Genomic DNA, 7,683 nt, shown 5'->3' with positions numbered 1-7,683 from the left:
TCCATTAAAAACCCAAGATGATGGAGTTCAAAGATCTTCCGGGTTGGTGAACATGTGGAGATTCGGGGAGAGTGGCTCCTGGTGAGCGCATGGAAAGTCCAGGCCCTTTCCTAATACCTTGCCCTATGCAACTGTTATGGAACCAGGTTCATTTTTGCCAGTTACCCAGAAAGTCAAACACTGAGAAGACAAGATTGCAGCGGAGAGAGGGTTTAATCACAAGGCAGCCAAGTTTGGAAACAGGAGAATGAGTCTCAAATCCACCTCCTGGAAAATGGGGACTCAGGGATACTTATGGGGTAGGGGGCAAAGTGGTCTGAAGTGTGGAGAGAGGTGATTGGAGGTGAGGAGAGGTGAGGTCATTGATGATCTGCAAAAGTGTAGCCAGGCTTCATGCCTCTTCACAGGATGCTTGTTCACAAAATGGCGGCATTAGCATGATCTGAGGGTGGAGGTTTTAGCCTCTTGATGTGAAAAGGTCACTTACCATGCATCTGCATGGGCCCAGTGGATGTGTTGCTGGTCTCAACTGGCCTGAACTGGACAAGGGGTCCTGATTCCTGAAAAACAGCTCAAACACCCATTACCATGGTGACCCAGGCACCAGGGAGATGTTATCTATAGGAAGCTAGTGGGAGTCAGATAGCATATTGCCTCAGCAGCACAGTTAATGGGCAGGGGAACAACTAAAAACTATAATCAGTAATTGCAAAAAAGAAAAAAATTAATTACTACCTACCTAATCATCACTGGCCAACTGCTCACCAGTTTCACATCTCTTCCATCTGGCTGTTCCTGAGTTACGTCCTTTTATAATAAACCAGCAATCTAGTAGTAAAATGTTTCTCTGAGTTCTGTGAGCTACTCTAGCAAATTAATAGAACTCAAAGAGAGGATCGTGGGAGGCCCAATTTATAGCGGGTCAGTTGGAAGCACCGGTGACAACCTGGACTGGTGATTGGCATCTGGAGTGGGGGAGAGGGCAGTCTTGTGGAACTGAGCCCTGCTGACGTCAAATAACCAATAACCATCCTATAGATAAGAAAAATAAGGTGCGTTTACTGAGCAGAGTGAGGATTATAACCCGGGAAGGCTTTAGAAAGTGTTCCAGAGAAACACGGTTTTCAGTACAGTCTTCCATCTTGTTAGAACAAAGAGCATACATTAAACACACCCAGGATACATTTTCGTCAAAGTTTCAAAGAGGTATTTAGTTGCAAATTAGCAGGTCAACAGGGCCCTGATGTCAGGAAAGGGACCAATATGGGCTGTGTTACCAATAGGGTATTACCAATAGGGTGTAGGAGGGGAAGTATACATTCTTAGTTAAAGCAGATACACAATGTATGTCTGATAGGCCATAAGTCCGGCTGGGGCTGCTTCTTCTTCTTCTTCTTCTTTTTTTTTTTTTTTGCTGAAGAAGATTAGCCCTGAGCTAACAACTGTGCCCATCTTCCTCCACTTTATATGTGGGTTGCTGCCACAGCATGGCTGATGAGTATTGTAGGTCCACACCTGGGATCTGAACCCATGAACCCAGGCCTCCAAAGCAGAATGTGCTGAACTTAGCCACTAGGCCATTTGGCTGGACCCCCTAGTCTTCTTTAGTTCAAGTCTAATAAGTTTTGAACATGAATAGTTGCCCTATATACCTCAATATGTGAAAATCTCTTGTCAGCCCTTAACCTGTGGGATCTGATGCTCTCTCCAGATAGATAGTGTCAGAACTGAGTTGAATTATAGGACACCCAGTTAATGTTGGGGAATGCTTGATGTGGAGAAAAACCCACATATTGGAATTGGTATCCCAGAATCCTTAATGACACAGATATAAAACAATAACTAAAACTGTGTGATACTGGAACATTGACAGACCAATGGGACAGACAAAAAAGCCTGTTTCTGATATGTCAGAAATAGATTCATAGCTATGTGGGAATATAGTATATATGACAAAAGTGGCATCTCAAAAGGGGATGGGAAAAACAAAACAATGGCCTGGGATAATTACCTATTCATTAAGAAAATAAAATTGCATCCGTATTTCTCACTTTACAACATGACAAACTCCAAATATGATAACAGATTTATAGGTAGGTAATGAAAGCATAAAAATATAAGAAAACTTGGGATAATTCCTGCATGGCTTTGGATAAAGGAATATGACTAAATATGACTCAAACTTCAGAAGCCACAAAAGGAAAATAAATAAATTCTACTACATAAAAAGAAACAAACCTCTGCATGACCAATGAAACCTTACGTGAAATAGAAAAAAGTATTTGGCATTGATATTATAAGGACCAATCCTTCCAATATGTAAAGAGTTTCAAGAAAGCAATAATAATATCAATAAATCTACAGAAAAATGGCAAAGAGTATGAACAAATTGTTCACAGAAACATATGAAAAGGTACTCAAGCTTATTTATTTTAAGAAAGATGGCAAAAATGACATGGTGGTACTATGTTTCATGAATGAAATTAGAAAAATCGAAGTTTGATAATATTTTATTAGTGAGGCCTTGGGGAAAGAGGCTCTCTCACACACTGCAGGTGAAAATGCAAATAGGTACAACCATTGTGGCGGGAACTTGGCAAAATCTATCAAAATTAGAGATGCATATACCCTTCCACTCAACAACTTGTCATGTACAGAATACCACATATAAATAGCTATTTCATCCGGGGCTAGCCCTGGTGGCCTAGTGGTTATGTTCAGGGTGCTCCACATCAGCGGCCTAGGTTCAGTTCCTGGGCATGGATCTACACTGCTCTGTTAGTGGTCATGCTGTGCTGGTGGCCCACATACTAAAACACAGAGGAAGATTGGCACAGATGCTAGCTCAAGGTGAATATTCCTCAGCACACACACACACAAAGTTACTCATCTGCAGTGTTTACCAGGAGGAAAGGGAATAAATGAGGTGAGAAATGGGCAGGAGAGGCTCCCATATAGGTGGGAGCAAAATGGTTTACTGTATAATATTTTGTTTTCAAGCCAAGTGAAAGTATCACCTCTTCAGCCATTAAGCATTTTTTATAAGACATAGTCTCTTGTTTTCTTACATAATGGTTGTAAAGAAAAAATTCGCTTCTCCTGCATGTTTCTCCTCTACTCTCACATGACTCCCACACTCAACAACATTTTTGACACCAGATGTGTGAATTTTTCCCACATTAACAATTCTGTGACACCAGCTGGGTGTCCTAGAATTTAATTCAATTCTGACACTGATTTCCCAGAGTGAGCTCAGACCCCACAGTTAAGGGCTCAGTCCCATGAGACTGTCCCCACTTCAGACACAAGTAGTGGGTCCCCAGGTTACCCACGACTTCTGCCTGACTTCACTACAAATTGGAGAATCCCATGACCCACCTCCCCCATCCCGGATTCAATTATTTGCTAAAACAGCTCACAGAACTCAGGGAAGTACTTATATTCACCAGTTTATTATGTAATAAAGGTTACGATAAAGGATACATATGAATAGCCAGACACAGAGATACATAGGGTGAGGTTTGGAAGGGTCCCAAGCACAGAAGCTTCTGTCCCCGTGGAGTTGGGGTGCATCACTCTCCAGGTATCTGGGTGTGCTCACCAATCCAGAAGCTGTCCGAACCAGCCCTATTGGGATTTTTATGAGGACTTCCTTATGTAGGCACGATGGACCATTAACTCCATTTCTAGCCCCTGTCTGGAGAGTGGGGGATGGGGCTGAAAATTCCAAGCTTCTGATCATCACTTGGTCTTTCTGGTGACCAGCCCCCATCCAGGAGTCCCCCCAGAGCTGCTTTATTAAACAAAAGGCATTCCTACCACTCAGGAAATTCCGAGGGATTTAGGAGATCGGGGCCAGGAAGGGAGGTGCAGAGACCAATATATGTATTTTCTTTTATTTCACAATGGTCAAGGGGGAAAAGTAGATATTAAATAAGTAAAGAGTGACACAAGTTATGAAAACAAAATACAAGAAATGGGTTTGCAGCAATAGAGAACTGGTACACCAACTGCTGGGAAAAAAAAAAAGAAAGACATGGACACATAAAACCAGGGGTCTCAGCCAGGGGAGTAGGGAAGCTCCTGGCAAGGAAGAGACTTGTGATGGGGTCCTCAGGCTGGACTCTGTCAGAATTACCCCGTCACATGAGGGAAGTCCACGGGCCTTCTGAAACAGCAGAGAGCCAGAAAGACAGAAGTAGAGAAGTCAGAGACACCAGGGATCTCTCTACACATTCTCTGAACTTGAGGACGTGGCAAAGATGGGGGTGGTGTAAAAACAGAAAGGGCCTGGGGGCTTTTTATTGAGGCACTGTAACATCAGCCCTCCATTTCACCACAGAAAAGCAATGTTTCAGCACAACATTCAGGTCCTCCACTCCAAGTCCTCCCTTGAGCATAGGGTCCACTTGCTCAGGGTCATGAGACGCTCTAGTCTCCTGTGAACATTGCCACCCAGCTATAGCTGTTTCTGTCCCTTTGCTAAATGAATCAGAAGCTTCGGTAAACAATACTCTGTGGATGTGTGTGTTTCCTACCAGCCATTAGATTGCCCACCTGAAACATGGCACATCCATTCATAGATGAAACCATGAAAGCCATGTAGGAGCCAGCCAATGTCGGGCGGTGGTGGAGGGGGGCAAGGAGGACTGGGGGGGCAGCGTGAGAGATGGTCTTGTTGCGATAATAAGCCACACGTGTGTGGCATTTTGAGGAAATAGAGAACTTCAAGAGCTTTGCTACAGTGACATGAGATGGAGCTAGACAACAGATGAAAGCTTGCAGACTTTATCTGAGGAGTGAGATGCATTTGTAGCCATTGAGGATCAAATCTGAGTTTAGACATGTCAGTCCAGCACCATCAGGAGATGGACCAGAGCAGCCATTGTCCAGGATGAGGATTAAAGTTGTGTGTGGAACAGCAGGATGGAGGGAAATGAACAGAACTGAGAGAGGAGATAAGAGAATGGAAACAATGGAAGAGGTCAGTGGGTCACTTAGGATGGAATCCATTCTGAGTCACAAGTGGTTACTGCTCTCATGGAGTAAATGATGCAGTCACTTCCAAGCTACCAAAGTGGAAGTTGGTTTGAGAGAGTATTTTAGGGCAGTTGAACTAGCCTGCTCCCAGCAATTAGTCTGGGCAGTAATGATGTTGGCATCGTTGGCATCCCTTTGTGCTCCCAAGGCCCTCCCCAGGTTGGGGAAGAGTATAGAATTCTCTTTCAACTGCTGAATACTAATTCCTTAGGGTGATATAAATTTAGAGTGCATGGTTGAAATCGGGAGATGCAGGTTCATGATCACTTTCAAAGCTAACAAGTGCTGTGACTTTGTGTTCCAGTAAAGACATTTTTGGTTATAAGAGAAAAGTCTTACAAGGAGTGCAGTAAAAGTGGGAGAGAATTATTCTAAAGTTACCAGAAGATCATGAAACACAAGGAGAGAAAATGAAATGTAGCCAGACCTCATGAGGACAGGAACCAGCCTGGAGCTGAAGGTGTTCTTTGCAGCCTTATATGTGGCCAGTACAGCTGCTCCAATGCCAGCCAGGCTCCTGGGACTAGGCTGTTTAATGGGCACAGATTCCTCTGTCTGCATTTGGTATGTATGCCCCTTGACAATGCAACTTTGCTGCTCCTCCCAGCCAGAAGAGGTGTGTTTCTCTGCCCTCTTGTGTCCAGGTTGGCCTATGACTTGCCTTGACCAATAGAATGTGACAGACGTGATGCTATAAGAATTCTGGAGCCTAAGCCGCAGGAGACTTGCAACTTCCACCATCTCCTTGGACCATTGTCCAGAATCACCTTGTCAAGCTGAGCAGGCATCAGGAGGATGAGAGGCCACGGGGAGGAGAATGAGGTGCCCCGGGCAACACCTGGCACCAACTGTCAGGCGTGTGGGTGAGGCCACCTGGGGCCTTCCAGCCCAGCAGACCTTTAGCTGAATGCAGCCTCATGAGGACACCCAGGTGGAGGCAGCAGAACTGCCCAGCAACATACAGAATTGTGAGACACCATACATCTCTGTTGTTGAAGCCACAACCTTTGGGGTAGTTTCTTACACACTACTACGTAACTGACATACTCTCCATTTCTAGGTTGCTACAAATTCTCAGCATGTTAGTCCCAGTTCCTGAAAGAGGACTCCAAAATAGCAGAGCTCTCTTTATTAATTAAGTGCTGGCAGTCTAATGAGAGTCTGAATGTACAAACAGACGATGGTCGGACCAGAAAGATAGAACTCTGACCCACAGCCTGCAGCAACCTGCCTAGGAAACCAACCCATCATCTCCAGTAACCAGCCTGGGCACCAGCCTGCTCTCTACAAGTCAGCTCACTGTCTCTAGCAATCAGATGAGGAAGCCAAACAATGCCCCCTGTAACAGTTGGCCCCAATGACCAGGATGTGATCAACAACTGACAGCTTCACTAAGTTTTGGCCCCACTTCCAACTTCGGACCAACAGAGAGAGCCAAATATGCTCCCCTAACCAATCCCATGAGACACCCCACTTCTAGCAGCCACTCCAGCTTCCCCAGGCCCACAGTCCCACCAGGGCACACCTCCGCCTCCCCTTTTTCCACAATAAATCTTTCCCTCTCCTCGGCCGCCTTTGAGTCTCTGCTAAACTGCAAGTGATGGTGGCTGATCCTGAACAAACAGCCTTGCCTCTTCTCACTGGGGTGGTCTTCATTTATTCCCACACTATCAATTGCTCTCCTGCAGGTCAAGTATACCGCTGTCCAGTCAGCAGTAGGGCACGGGTCACTGTCCACTCACAACCTGTGACACAGATTCCCATAAAGGGCGTGTGGTAGGACATTTCTAATTCTCTCTTCCCCATCTTTAAAATAGGGATAATAGCACTGACCTTATGGGTGTTTGTCGTCAAAGTGATAATATCAGTGTAAAGTGCTATACAAGTGGTAGCTATCTACCTCACCCTGCTGATGGATAATATTTAAACAGGACTTCGTAAGTGAAACACAGTAAGTACCCAACAATCGCTGGTCTCCCTCCTCCTGGGTGGTGGGTGTGCCCTTCTCAGAGCCCCACTCTCGGCACTATGCCTGATATTTCTCATGGGCTCCATAGATGTTAGTTTAAAAAATACTTATGAAACTTATTGAAGTATTCTTCCATCTAAAAACTGAGAAGTCTTTGAAGAGCTGCTTAAGCAAAACCCATCCCTTAAACTAGCACAATTCTCAGACATTTACTCATGCTACCTCGACAGTGCGCTTACCTCATTTTACAGTTTTCTCATGCAAAAGAAAAAAAAGGGTAAATGTTGTCTGTCTACTTTGATGCAGAACCTCTGAGCTATGCCGGTGTCTTTCCTCTTGGGTAATTTTTCCAACATTAACTGGTAACAACAGGACTGCAAATAGTCCTCCCCCAGGGACCGGGGAAGACAAGCAAGCACCCGACAGACGCTGGGCAGATGCAGCTTTGGGTGACAGCTAGTAAATGCATCTTACTTATCTAGGTAGAATTAACTGCCTCTGCAGCTATAAACAGGTTAGTGCCCTTCCTTCCAACTCCACATCCTGACTGCTTTTTTATACGTTTCACTCTAATTATATGTCAGTTTCTAAGACGAGATGAGGGTGTTTCCTCGCACAATAAACAAATATAATGAACAGCATCAACACTGTTCCCCAGGTCATCCTGTGACTGA

This window comes from Equus quagga, chromosome 8 (genome assembly GCF_021613505.1).
Source record: "Equus quagga isolate Etosha38 chromosome 8, UCLA_HA_Equagga_1.0, whole genome shotgun sequence".
NCBI classification, from domain to species: domain Eukaryota; kingdom Metazoa; phylum Chordata; class Mammalia; order Perissodactyla; family Equidae; genus Equus; species Equus quagga.
Note: the sequence above shows the minus strand (reverse complement) of the source record.